Consider the following 13,653-nt stretch of genomic DNA (forward strand, 5'->3'; position numbering starts at 1 on the left):
AGCTCACACCCGCCTGCCCAATCGATTCTAGTGTTTAGCCAGCTCTCTCCCTTCTCCTCACCTTAGTTTGTAGATTTTCTTTTTCGGCGACCCGCACGCTATCAGAGAGCCACGCACCCGCCGCTGCTCAGTTTCGATCTTCTGCTCTGACGCAACCGGAAACAGGAAGTTGCAGCAGAGCAGAAGATTGAACACTGAGCAGCCGCGCGTGTGCGGCTCTTTGGGAAAGCGTGCAGGTCGCTGAAAAAGAAAGCCTGCAAACTAAGGTGAGGAGAAGGGAGAGAGCTGGCTAAACACTAGAATCGATTGGGCAGGCGGGTGGGGGCTGCGAGGACCGTGCGATCACCCGTGTTCCCGGCTTATATGGATGCAGCGGGGACGGTGACGGGGCGGTGAAAGGGATGGCGGTGACGGTGACGGGGCGGTGAAGGAAACGGCGGTGACGGGGCGGTGCAGAGGATGGTGGGCCGGTGACGGGGCGGTGACGGGGACAGATTTTTTCCCCGTGTCATTCTCTAGGTGGCGGGGAAAAGAGAATACTTCTCAAAATCCTCTTTCTTCTGAGGTTTCCTGCCACAGCAGCCCCAAATAGGAAGTAGGACCAGTTAACAAGTTAGACTGGGGCAGTAATGGGGAAGTGAGGGAGAAGCAGTGTGCTTTAAATTGTGACTTAAATTTTTAAAAAATAGATTTGAAGCCTGAGATAAAGGGGAAGGTTATTCCATTTATTTATTCAATTTTCTATATCGTTCTCCCAAGGGAGCTCAGAAGGGTTTACATGAATTTATTCAGGTACTCAAGCATTTTTCCCTGTCGTTTCCATCAGGCTCACAATCTATCTAATGTACCTGGGGCAATGGGGGGGGGGGGGGATTGAGTGACTTGCCCAGGGTCACAAGGAGCAGCGTGGGTTTGAACCCACAACCTCAGGGTGCTGAGGCTGTAGCTTTAACCACTGCGGTAGGGGTGACTACGCTGTAGCAAGATGTTTTTGTAGTGTTCAGGTAAACCTGACGGAAGGAGGGCACAGCACAGTCTCTCTGCAAATTAATGTAAAATCTGTGAATTAACGTCCTAATTCTACAAAAAGTGCCCAAAAATTGAATGTGAAATTTTGGTTACGTATCCCAAGTTGCTCATGCAATTTAATAACAAGCTAAGTAGTGCCAATAATTGCTATTTTAGTAAGCCATTATTGGTGCTAATTCAAATCATTACAGGTTATGTGCATACATTTAGGTGCAGCATCCACACTTAAATTTTACATGTGCGCCAAAAAAAGGGGGCACAGAAATAGGTGGGTCATGGGTGTATCGGGGGTGTTATCTTAATATACACACATGATTATAGAATTAGGTCCTCTGAGTCTAAATTTAGGCAAAGACATTTGCATCACGTTTTAGTTGGTACAAATGGCTGCACTAAATTTCTCCTTAGCGTTTTTTTGCTACTTCAGCTTGTCTGCGGTGTTCTTTACTCACATGTTTAAAGACAATAGACTGTTTTCAGTCCAATTCTTTATGTGTGAGTTTGCAAACCATTGGACCCCTGACGAAGGCGTTTTCGCCGAAACACGGACCGTTTAGGGTCCTGTTGGATTTTTATCACAGTATTTTTTATCATTGTACTTGGACTGGCACCAGTCTGCAGACTGGCAGTTGAAGAACACTGGGCTAAGTTGTGAGCCAGACTCCGCCCATCTCCACCCAATCTCCTCCCCAGACCACGCCCCATAATAGTACTAATTGTAACACCATTTTTTTCCATTCATTTTTCATATATATACACACACACACACACAACATGGTTAACCACAAAATTAAACTACACAAAGCACACTGTATGCTTCTCAATATTCATTCCTACCAGAACACAGAGAACCCCATGCAAATACGGGACCAAAACCTAAAAGTACTAATATATACAAACAAACCCTAAGATGCAAGACTGCATGCAGTACACTCCCGGAGGAAAAAGAAACAAATGCATTTCTTCCTGAACAGACATCAGAAGTAAATCAATCACTAAATTAAAAAATAAAATCATTCCCCCTACCATTGTTGTCTCCCTCCCTCCATGTTGTGCCTTGCCTTCTTGCCTGCTCCCGCCTGGCCGTTTTATGTTGCTCCCCTGTGTTATCTTCGAGCCGGCTTCCTCTTCCGCAGTGCTGCAGTGCACAAAGGGAAGGGATAAAACGTGGACCTCATGGACCTCGCGGATCTAAAACCGCACGTCCTTAAAAATCTGAGGTCTGTGTCCGTTCCACATGTAGTTTCTGTCTCTTACAGACCTCTATGACATTTTAGCTCTGACGGATCCATCTCAGCATAGGGAGGGAAAAGTATTAGGATCTATCAGCGCTACAATGTCATAGAGGTCTGTCAGAGCCAGAGACTACCGTTGTGGAGATGGGAGAGCTTGGCCGTCCAGGAGCGACGTCTCTGGGCTTTGGGGCAGGTTGGAATTGGGGTTTGACACATTGCAGCGGTCAGAGCTGACGCGCAGTGTATAAGCGGATCCTGTAAAAACAGTGCACTTAGCGAAAGGGGAAGGGTGCAAATATAGCCAGTTTCTGTAAGTCTGTTATTAATTCTATCACATACAGATGGATTTTGTTCTCTTGTGCATTGTTAATGCTTTTGAAATAAAGGCTTTTGCTCTTAAGGAAACATCTCGTTCATTCATTTCTTTCTGCAGTTTTTTTTTTTTTTTTTTTAGAAATCCTTGTTGGATTTTGCATGGAAAAAACATCACTTTCTGAACTGTAAATGTTTGAATCACAATGTTTCCCAGTCCTATAGTCGAATTGTATGTATTTTTATTGAATTTATATTGCTAAAGCAGTCATTAGCGGTTATTTATAAGATCTACTATAATCCTATATAACTTGCCCCTCTTTAGAAAAGGCTGCAGACCAGGGAGGGCTATGTGGCAAATTTTTTTCCATTTTCATGGCTTTTTTAAAATGAGCAGGAATGAATCAGCCCAAACAGTTCTGCGGCTTTTAATTGAAATATCCTCAGACATTGTAGCAGGCACACCTATTTATGCCGATCTGTCTTCCCATCCCTGAATAACTTACACTGACTGATTACTTATTATGGCAAGCCTCTGGTTCCTCGGGCACGGGAAAGACATTTTAGCGCTGACGGATCCCTATGCTGAGACGGATCCGTCAGCACTAAAATGTCATAGAGGTCTGTAAGAGACAGAAACTACATGTGGCACGGACACGGACCTCAGATTTTTAAGGACGTGCGGTTTTAGATCCATGAGGTCCGTCAGGTCCGCGTTTTACGGGAAGGGGTAAAACGCAGATCTCACGGACCTGACGGACCTCGCAGATCTAAAACCGTACATCCTTAAAAATCTGAGGTCCGTGCCACTTGTAGTTAGTTTCGTGAGGTCCGCGTTTTACCCCTTCCAAAGGAAGAGCATCAGTGCTGGAGTTAATTTGGCGGACTCCGCTGCTTAGCCAGCTCGGCGAGCAGATGTGCCTAAGTAATCATTTTGTACATGTGTAGCTCTGGAGCAGAACTTATTCTATTTGCCATAAAATGATTATGTTGCCAATAAATGAAGATGGGGCCTGCTTCCATGCTAATTGTGGGATTGGAATGTCTTGGAAAGAGGAGAGGCACGGGCACTAGGGGTAGGGTAGAAAATGTGGAGCCCCCAAAAAGGCTAAACAGACCCAATTAATTTGAGTTAGCCGCTTTCCACCGTCGGCCTTCTTTAATATTGTAAGTGGCAGATTCGGACCTTTTGTGCACTTAAGCTTCAAAGCCAACGCTTTGATCATTTTTAATCAGCTTTGATGAAGTAATCAAATGTACAACAGTTCAAGTTTTATATATTATTGTCTGATGGATCACACAATATACAAGAAAAAAATGTTGCAACAACTCACACCAACCCGAACCTCCCTCCCACAAGAAAACAACCAAGGCAGCGTTAAAGGCTGAGGGCGCTGCTATTAAGGGGAATGGTTTTAGTCTCTGGCTCTGACAGACCTCGGTGACATTGTAGCGCTGACGAATCCTAATACTTTTACCTCCCTATGCTGAGACGGATCCGTCAGAGCTAAATTGTCATCGAGGTCTGTCAGAGCCAGATACTTACTCCAAGGGGCACGGACCTCAGATTTTTAAGGACGTGCGGTTTTAGATCCGCGAGGACCGTCAGGTCCGTGAGGTCCGCGTTTTACCCCTTCCCGTGCACAATTCGTGGGCAGCAGCTCCTTGTGTGTCCCGCACCTCATCTGAAAGCCTTCCCTCTGACGTTGCGACGTCAGAGAGAAGGCTTCCGGTTCAGGCGTAGGATGCGAGTAGGAACCTCTGCTCATGGCTTTGTGCACTGCAGCACTGAGGAAGAGGAAGCTGGCCCAAAGACAATGCCGCATTGATCGCACCGTGGACGAAGAGCACTGTCTGGGGCCTGATGCATGTGCTGGCCTTACGGACCGGCAGGAAATTTCTGCAGACCGGCACCGGTCCACAGATTGGCGGTTGAAGAACACTGCTATAAACTACATCTAACTTTAAGAGTGGCTTATAGAGTGGTGCTTTTTTTGTACTGATTTTTGGGGGTACTATATATAGAATTTAGCCCTAAGGGTCGACATAGTTGCATCTGTGGCTTATCCGCATGACTGTGTGCTATGGAAATCTACTGCGGAGTTTATGACTGGGCACCTAAATTGGTGCTATTGCATCGAGGCTTTTCTCCCAGTCCATATCTATGAAGGAAAAAAACCTTGTGAATCCAGGTCCTTAGCAATTTCTTTGTTTTAATGGAAAATATAGGGTAGATATCAAACTGCAGAACCCAAGGGTTCTGATTCTATAAACAGCACCTAACCGTGCCTGACTTGTAGGCATCAGTCTGCGCAATCGTCATATTAAAGTTCTGTTGAGTAGGACGAATGCCTGGTTATTGCACTATATTAAAAGAGGCCACCAGGTGTGCAAATGGCTTACTTATTTATAGCTCTTAGTTCTCTGCTTCCTGTACTCTTACCTAATAAGCATAAGTTTTAAAAATATGCCTGATATATTGGGATTTCCTGTTTCTTAGCTTGTATGTCTTATGGAACAGGCTGCCAGAGTGAATACGTCATGCTCCGTCTCTAGCAGTATTCAAATCCAAACTAAAAGCCAACTTCTTTGAAGCTGATTTCAACTCTTAACTCCCACTCACTGTCAGATACCTATACCCATTGTATCATTCCTTCTACTATAAACTCCTCAACCCTAAGAAGCCCTGTCTGTCCAAATTGGATTATAAGCTCTTCTGAGCAGGGACCATCTATTGAATATTAAATGTACAGAGCTGCGTACGCTTTTCAGTACTATAGAAATGCTAAATAGGGGGGGGGGGGTGCTGTTGAGCCCGACTAAGATGGTCGCCTGATTGATTAGCTCTGGCAACCCTTTACACTATTATCATCTTCTGCCTTACTCTTTGCAACTGAAATTCATCTACCTCAGATATATCAGCTTTCTAAACCATGCCTTCTACCAAAACCGGCAAGAGACATATGCCTGAGCACCAATCTCCAGCGAAATCTTCCACGGAGAAACCAGAGACTCCCTCCATGCTGGATTTATGGGAAACAATTAAATCTCTTCAGGATATTATGATTGATACGAAAGATGCCATGACGGAAATCAGAGATGAACTATCTACAATCCACACTGATTTAACTACATTCAAAGCAAAGGTATCAGATTTAGAAATAAAAACAGTAACGGCTGATGCTAACATCAAAGCCCTTCAAAGCCATGTGAAACGTACCCTAGCCGTCGAAAGGGAACTGGAGGACGTGAGTAACCGGTCCTGTAGAAATAACATTCATCTTCTTGGGGTACCGGAAGGCCATGAAGGAAATAATATGATCGCATTTCTTGAATCCTTCATTCCTTCATCCTTCATTCTGCTAAATCTACAGCTTTCCAAGGATTTTGAAATTGAACGAGAGCACAAAACTCCATCTTCGCGCCAATCATGTGACAAATGACCTCGGTCCATCGTACTCAAAGTTCATCGATATCCACAAGTACTTGAAATTCTGCATAAAGCCAGATCTCTCACACCCCTCAATTACGAGGGCAGCTTAATCCTGATGCTTCCAGATCTACACAAAAATACGGTGCGATCCCAACAACAACTTCTAGCCTTCAGACCTCAACTGTTCTGTGGTATCTTGGGTGGCAGAACTGGTGGGCTGTTCTGCGACCGGTTTTGGGCAGGACCAGGTGGTTCTGCGGTCTCTTGGGTGGCAGAATGGGGGCTGTTCTGTGGCAGTAGTTTTGGGTGGGACCAGGTGGTATCTTGGGTGGAAGAACTGGGGGCTGTTCTGTGGCAGCAGTTTTTGGGCGGGACCATGTGGTTCTGTGATATCTAGGGCTGCAGAACTGAGGGCTGTTCTGCGGTGGTGGCTTTGGGCTATGATCATGTGGTTCTGTGATCTTGGGGAGCAGGACTGGTTGGTTCTGCAGGTGCTATGGGGAGTAGAACCCGGTGGTTTGGGGCACATGCAGGTGGCTTGTGCATGCTGTGTGGTTGCTGTTCAGGTGCCATGGGTTTGCGGGACCCCCTCCTTTTTGGCTGGCATGCCCCAGGGTGGTTCTGCAGATGCGCAGGTGAGTGGTCTCCAGGGTGGGGCAGGTAGCACTGGTTTCCTGGCATGTCTGTGGCATGCTGGGGGTGGAGGATGGCATGGTAGATGTGTAGTGCCAGGGAATCTGATGCTCCTGTGGGTTGCAGGACTTGGGAACTGTTTGGGGTTGTGGCATGTGTGTTGGCCTGGGGTGTTGTGGTTCGCTGTGAGCGCCGGGCTGTGCTGTGGTGTTAGGGGTAGGGGCAGAGGGTGCTCCAGGTGGCCAGACTGGTAGTGTTCCTAAGTGGCTAGAAGGGGGTAAGGGTATCCTGACTTACCCCCTGGCTTCTGCGGCTACAGCAGAGATGAGGTTGCCTGTCTTTGGCTGTGGTGATTTTGGCCCATGCTGGGATGGATGTGGTTGGTAGCTCATCAAGAGTGTACCCCTTTTGCTCTCCCATTTGCCAGGGTTCCTTTCCTATGGTCAAGGGATGCAGTCCTTTTGGTTGAGGATCCTGATATGTCGGGTGGTCCTGCTGGCTTGCATGGTGGCTCGTGTCGCCGCTGGGGCTGCCAGTTAGTAGAGGGTCTTCTGGGCACTGAGGCGGTCAGTCCCTGCTTTGTTGTTGTGTTCGTGGCTTGTTGGATTGGTCGGTCAGCCGGGGCTGAGCTGTCAAATGGTGGCCTGGAGTAGTGGGGGTTAGTGCAAGGGCCCGTTGCCCCGGGGGAGGTGGATGGGCTTCTGTGTGGGATTGTTGGTGCTGGATGTGGTGTTGGTGCATACGTTCCCATGGGTGTGGGGGGGGTGGATCTTCACTACTCAGGTGTGACGGGCTATGTTTGTCATCATCCACGTGGCTGGGGGTGTTCGTGGGGACTGCAGATTACGAGTTGGGTTCGGAGTATCTCTGGCTCACGGTATCACGGTGGGTACTTCCGTGTTTCTAGACTGGTGCCCCTACCAGGTGGGTCAGCGGCTGGGGGTCCGCTGTGAGTACCGATTGTCCTTTTCTGTTTCTTGTATGAGGCAGGTGTTGGGGAGGTTTTCGGGCATGCGTCCGCGCCCTGTGCTGGGTAGAACCAGGGGGTGCATAGGGAATGTGCTCGGTGACTCTCTTGACCACTTCTTCAGGGAGTGGGCTCCGTGCTTCTCCTTTGGGCTGCTCCCTCGTGTGGCAGTAGAGGTTCTTTCTGGCTTGTGCGTTATTCGGATGGTATCTGGGTGCAGGGTGACAGGTGCATTTGGTATGGCTGGAGGGTAGGGTCAGGGGGCTTGGTTGCTATGGCTCACTGTGAAGGGTATGAGCGTGTTGGTGTGAAGCCTTCTTTGTACATGTTGCAGCAGGCTGTTCCAGCTGCAGGTTTTGCAGGGGTGTTTTCTCAGGGGTTTCCGGTTTAGTTTTGCAACCAGATTCGGGGTGTGATTGCCTAGCCATTTTGGGCCTTCCGATTGCTGAATTGGACTGATAGGTATTTGTGCCAGTGGTGCGGCAGCCACACCGGTGGTCCTGTGGTTGAGATCTGGGAGTAGAGCGGTCCACTAGATGATATTGGCTACTGTTTGGGGGGGGGGGGTTTCTGCTGATGAAGTTGGTCAAAAGCTTCATGGGTGCTTGTGTGGGATGGCGCCTGGGGTGGGATGGTTAGTTCTTTGGGGGAGGTGGTTCTCATTCTCTGAATCCCTTGGGTCACAGCTTTGATCTTGGGTGCGGGGGCCAGTATGTTACAGGTCTGTGGCGGTAATCCCGAGCTACAAAGTTTTGGCTCATCAAAGATGAGCAGATATTTGGTAGTCAGCTCAGTTGAGTGGCGATGCCGAGGGTCAGGTGACCCTGACAGGGGGGGTATGGAGGTCCATGCCTACCCCCTAGGCTCAATAGGAGATGAGCAGTTAAGGGAAAATGAGCTCAGGTGAGCGAATCAGCATTGATGCAGGTGGCATGGAATGGGGCATGGAGGTCCATGCCACCCCCTAGGCTCTTGCTGATGCGGCAGAGTCAGGGCAGTAGCGTACTAAGGGGGGGTGGGGGGGGCGGTACGCCCTGGGTGCAAGCCCTGAGGGGGTGCTCCCGGCCTTGCCGTTCATTCCCCCCCACCCCCGAAGGACCGCTCGCCCCCCTGGCCTCCCTGCACCACCTATGAAGCAGCCCACAGCGGGATCGCGATGTCAGCGATCCCTGAGCTGCTTCGGCGCTGCTTCCTGCGCCACGGTCCCGCCCCTCCTCTGACATCAGAGGAGGGGTGGGACCGCGGCAGAGGAAGCAGCTCCGAAGCAGCACAGGGATTGCTGACATCGTGATCTCGCAGCGGGCTGCTTCATAGGTGGTGCAGGGAGGCCAGGGAGGCGAGCGGTCCTTCGGGGTAGGGCAGGCAGGCAGGCAGGCCTTCAAGGGGAAGGGGGGTTACAGACAGGCAGGCAGGCCTTCAAGGGGGAGGGACAGGCAGGCCTTCAAAGGGGGGACAGGCCTTCAAGGGGGGGGACAGGCAGGCAGGCTTTCAAGGGAGGGACAGACCTTCAAGGGGGGGGACAGGCAGACAGGCTTTCAAGGGAGGGACATGCCTTCAAGGGGGGGGCAGGCAGGCCTTCAAAGGGGGGGACAGGCCTTCGGGGGGTGCAGGCCTTCAAGGGGGGGGACAGGCCTTCAAGGGGGGGATAGGCCTTCAAGGGGATCAAGCAGGCAGGCAGGCAGGCCTTCAAGGGGGGAGACAGGCAGGCAGGCAGACCTTCAAGGGGAGTGCAGGCCTTTAAGGGGGGTGCAGGCCTTCGGGGGAGGGTGCAGGCCTTCGGGCGGGTTGCAGGCTTTCGGGGGGGAGTGCAGGCCTTCAGATGTGGTATGCAGACCTTTAAGGGGAGGAAAGGCCTTTAGGGAGGGGGGCCCTGATGTAGAAATACATGGAGGGAATGAGGGGGCTCAAAGAGACGCACATATGCCAGACTTTGGGTGGGAAGAAATAATGGGTCTGAAAATAGAGAAGAGGGAGAGAGATGATGGACCATGGTTTTTAGAGAGGGAAGGAACAGAAAGGGAGAGAAGTTGGACACAAGGGATGGAGTGGAGGGGGGATAGAGATACTGGATAGGAGGGTAGTTAGGAAAAGAAAGGGAGAGATGGTGGACCCTGGGGTGGTGGGGAAGGAGGGAGAGATGCTGGATGAAAGGGTAGTTAAGAAAAGAAGGATCTGTGGAGGGAGCCGAAAAAAGGATAGATGCCAGACCTCCTGGGGAGGGAAGGGAAACAGGGATGACAGAGATGGCAGATGGATGGTTAGCATGCAGAAAGAAGGAAGAAGGAGACCCTGGCAAGCAAGTTATCAGAAGACAACCAGAGCCTTGGACCAACAAGATTTGAAAAATAACCAGACAACAAAAGGTAGAAAAACTAATTTTATTTTCTGTTTTGTGATTACAATATGTCAGATTTGAAATGTGTATCCTGCCAGAGCTGGTGTTAGACCACAAACGTGAGCTAGGATTTAACAGAGAGGAAAAGTCCTTTTTGTTTCTTTATTTTATTTACACCACAGCGCCAGTGTGGTTAGGAGAAGCCAAAGGGGGGTGAAAAAGCTATAAAATAAACCCACCAGGATGTTTGAAAAAAAAACAAACAAACACCCAATTTGGCAGGAAAGTTGAATCGAAAAACCAATTCAATAGGCTGAATCGAATCGAAAATTTTTTTTTTCTTGAATCGGGCAGCACTAGTTTGCGCTACTGTCTTAGACTTTAGGACCTGGGATTGGAGAGAGATGGCATCCTCAGTACTTTATAATGCAAGTGAAATGAGGATTTGGTCAGACTTTTGAAGGGTCTGCAGAAGAAAAATATTGTATAGGCTGGGGACATGAGACAGCAGGAAACGGGAACTTTTCTTCCTTCTATTTTTGTGAATGGCAAGGCTGAGAGTGTCAGAGAGTTCAGTTAAAATATGTGCTTTATAAGAAAATATAATAATCTATATATATAAAATCGGAGGTATGTATGTGTGTGTGTATGTGCCGCGATCACGCAAAAACGGCTTGACCGATTTGAACGAAACTTGGTATGCAGATCCCTCACTACCTGTGATGATATGTTCTGGGGGTCTCGCGGTCCACCTGCACACGTGGGCGGAGCTACAAACATAAAATCAGATTTCACCCATTCATGTCAATGGAAAAAATGTAAAAAGCTGCCATTCTCACAGTAATTCAAAAACGGCTTGACCGATTTCAACGAAACTTGGTATGCAGATCCCTCACTACCTGGGGTGATATGTTCTGGGGGGTCTCGCAGCCCACCTGCACACGTGGGCGGAGCTACAAACAGAAAATCAGATTTCACCCATGTCAATGGAAAAAATGTAAAAAACTGCCATTCTCACAGTAATTCACAAACGGCTTGACCGATTTGAACGAAACTTGGTATGCAGATCCCTCACTACCTGGGGTGATATGTTCTGGGGGTCTCGCGGCCCACCTGCACACGTGGGCGGAGCTACAAACAGAAAATCAGATTTCACCCATTCATGTCAATGGAAAAAATGTACAAAGCTGCCATTCTCACAGTAATTCAAAAACGGCTTGACCGATTTGAACGAAACTTGGTATGCAGATCCCTCACTACCTGGGGTGATATGTTCTGGGGGTCTCGCGGCCCACCTGCACACGTGGGCGGAGCTACAAAAAGAAAATCAGATTTCACCCATTCATGTCAATGGAAAAATGTAAAAAGCTGCCATTCTCACTGTAATTCAAAACCAGCTTAACCGATTTGAACGAAACTTGGTATGCAGATCCCTCACTACCTGGGGTGATATGTTCTGGGGGTCTCTCGGCCCACAACTCTATGTTGCTTGCTCAAGGGTGGGTTCACCCAACAATTTATATGTTCTTGCTCCTGGAGGTGAAACTAAAAATGTTGTTTATAATCACGTTTTGCGTTAGTTGTATTGTATTCATTTTGTCAAATATTTCACATTATAATTTGAATATTGTACTTTTTATTAAGCTGTAAAAAAATAATTTCATTCACCACTATAAAGTATCTTTATTTGAATCCATTTACAGTGTTATTGCTATAATTAAATACCCGTGCAACGCCGGGGCATCAGCTAGTGTGTTTTATAAAGTTTATAAGCATTGCTGGCCTACCCGGTGAGGTGTTCCTAATGGTGGTGGTGGTGGCAGCAGCGTGTCAATGTGTTGAGAGGAAGAGGTGGTCTGGGAAATTCTTCTGAGCAAACTCCGGGCCCATTTCCACCCCCCAGTTAGTCCACTCCACTCAACTGGTTCACACACTGAGTGGGTCTTTGGGTGTTGTGCCTGGGTAGTTGTTTTGGGATCTTTTCCAGTGGTTTGTCAGTATCTCCTTGTGGTCAAAGGAAGGAAACTTTGTTAAACTTAGCATTGACCTTCAGAATATGTTTGTAACAGCGCAGCTTGTGTGGCATTAGGCTATGTAGTGATCGAAAGAAAAAAACAAACCTTTGCACATTTTTGCACTATATGGTGGGTGTATGAGGAGATTCACATTTCCTGCACAGCTAAGTCCTTGTGAAGTTACCTTGTTCTTTCTGTATTTGACATCTAGCAAGATCTCTGTTTGGAAGGAAAGATCTAAGCTTAAAAATGAAGTGGCCAGAAATTATGGTAAAAGCAGATTGCATTGCTGATTTTAAGAAAGGTTTGGACAAATTCCTGGAGGAAAAGTCCATAGTCTGTTATTAAGATATGGGGGAAATGTCTGCTTGCCCTGGATCGGTGGCATGGAATGTTGCTACTCTTTGGGTTTTGACCAGGTACTGGTGACCTGGATTAGTTACCATGAGAATGGGCTACTGGGCATGATGGACCATTGGTCTGACCCAGTTAGGCTATTCTTATGTTATGTTCTCATCTGTAGGGGCCTTTGTTTCCACTTCTTATTTTAATGTATTTTTTTTCTGGGAACTTATCAGTGTTTTTAGAATGGGAACAAAAATGGAAGAGAATTAATGTGTGTGGAATGGGGGGGGTTTACTAATTTCTTCAGCTAAATAATTAAATCCATTTCAACCAGACATAGGAGAACTCACGCACCATTCACACACCCTCCAACCAAAATCGTCAAAAGAAAAAAAACTGTTCCACAACCTCCTAACACTCGACCCCCAACTCTACAACCTATTGACCTCGACCACAAACTACAAAACCTTCAAAAAAGAAATAAAAACCCTTCTATTCAAAAAACACATAAAACCGAACTAACACAATCAGAACTGTCCCAAGCATCACCTGCAACAACTCCATATGTACTTCTGATGTCATGACAATTCAGACATAATTTATGTTATGTTTGGATTAATGGTTACATATATGAGGTTCAATAAAAGAAAATTTTCAGTGCCTGTTTCTATTAAGACAATTTATTTTTCATGGTTATTACAAAAAATATTTTTTTACATGGGGGGTGTCAAAAAATGATGGGCCCCGGATGCCACATACCCTAGGTACGCCACTGAGTCAGGGGTATACAATTTTGATGGCACGGAATGGGGCATGGGGGTACATGCCCCCCTTAGGCTCTTGCTGACGTGGCGGAGTCAGGGGTATACAATTTTGATCTCTGTCAAATTGCAATGTTTTGTAGCTCGGGAGCTGAAGCAATTGTTGATTGCTTATTGGTTGTCCCCAATAAACAAAGCTGCGGCCTGGCTTTTACCATCAATAAAGTGTCTGTGGTTTATTTATTGTCCACATTATTCTTGTGAATATATGAACTCGGGTGAGCAGATACAGTGAAGGGCTTTGGGATATGGGGTATGAGGGGCGACAATTTGACCATTCCAGATCTATATGTTAACTGCCGACGCCGATTGACTCTGTTTGACTCATAACTTTTTACTGCTCTATGCCTTGCTGCCTAATTGCCTAATTGTTTATCTTTGCATTATCTCCGCACTATTACTAGACATACTACACCCAGTCTAGAAATAATTGAAATTTTATTAGTTGCTTGTTGACCTTTAGCTTGCCTGCTTTACTGGTTTCACATTCATTGCTCGTTAACCTGAATGACCCAGTTGCTTTAGATC

The sequence above is a fragment of the Geotrypetes seraphini genome, chromosome 11 (genome assembly GCF_902459505.1).
Source record: "Geotrypetes seraphini chromosome 11, aGeoSer1.1, whole genome shotgun sequence".
Taxonomy (NCBI): Eukaryota; Metazoa; Chordata; class Amphibia; order Gymnophiona; family Dermophiidae; genus Geotrypetes; species Geotrypetes seraphini.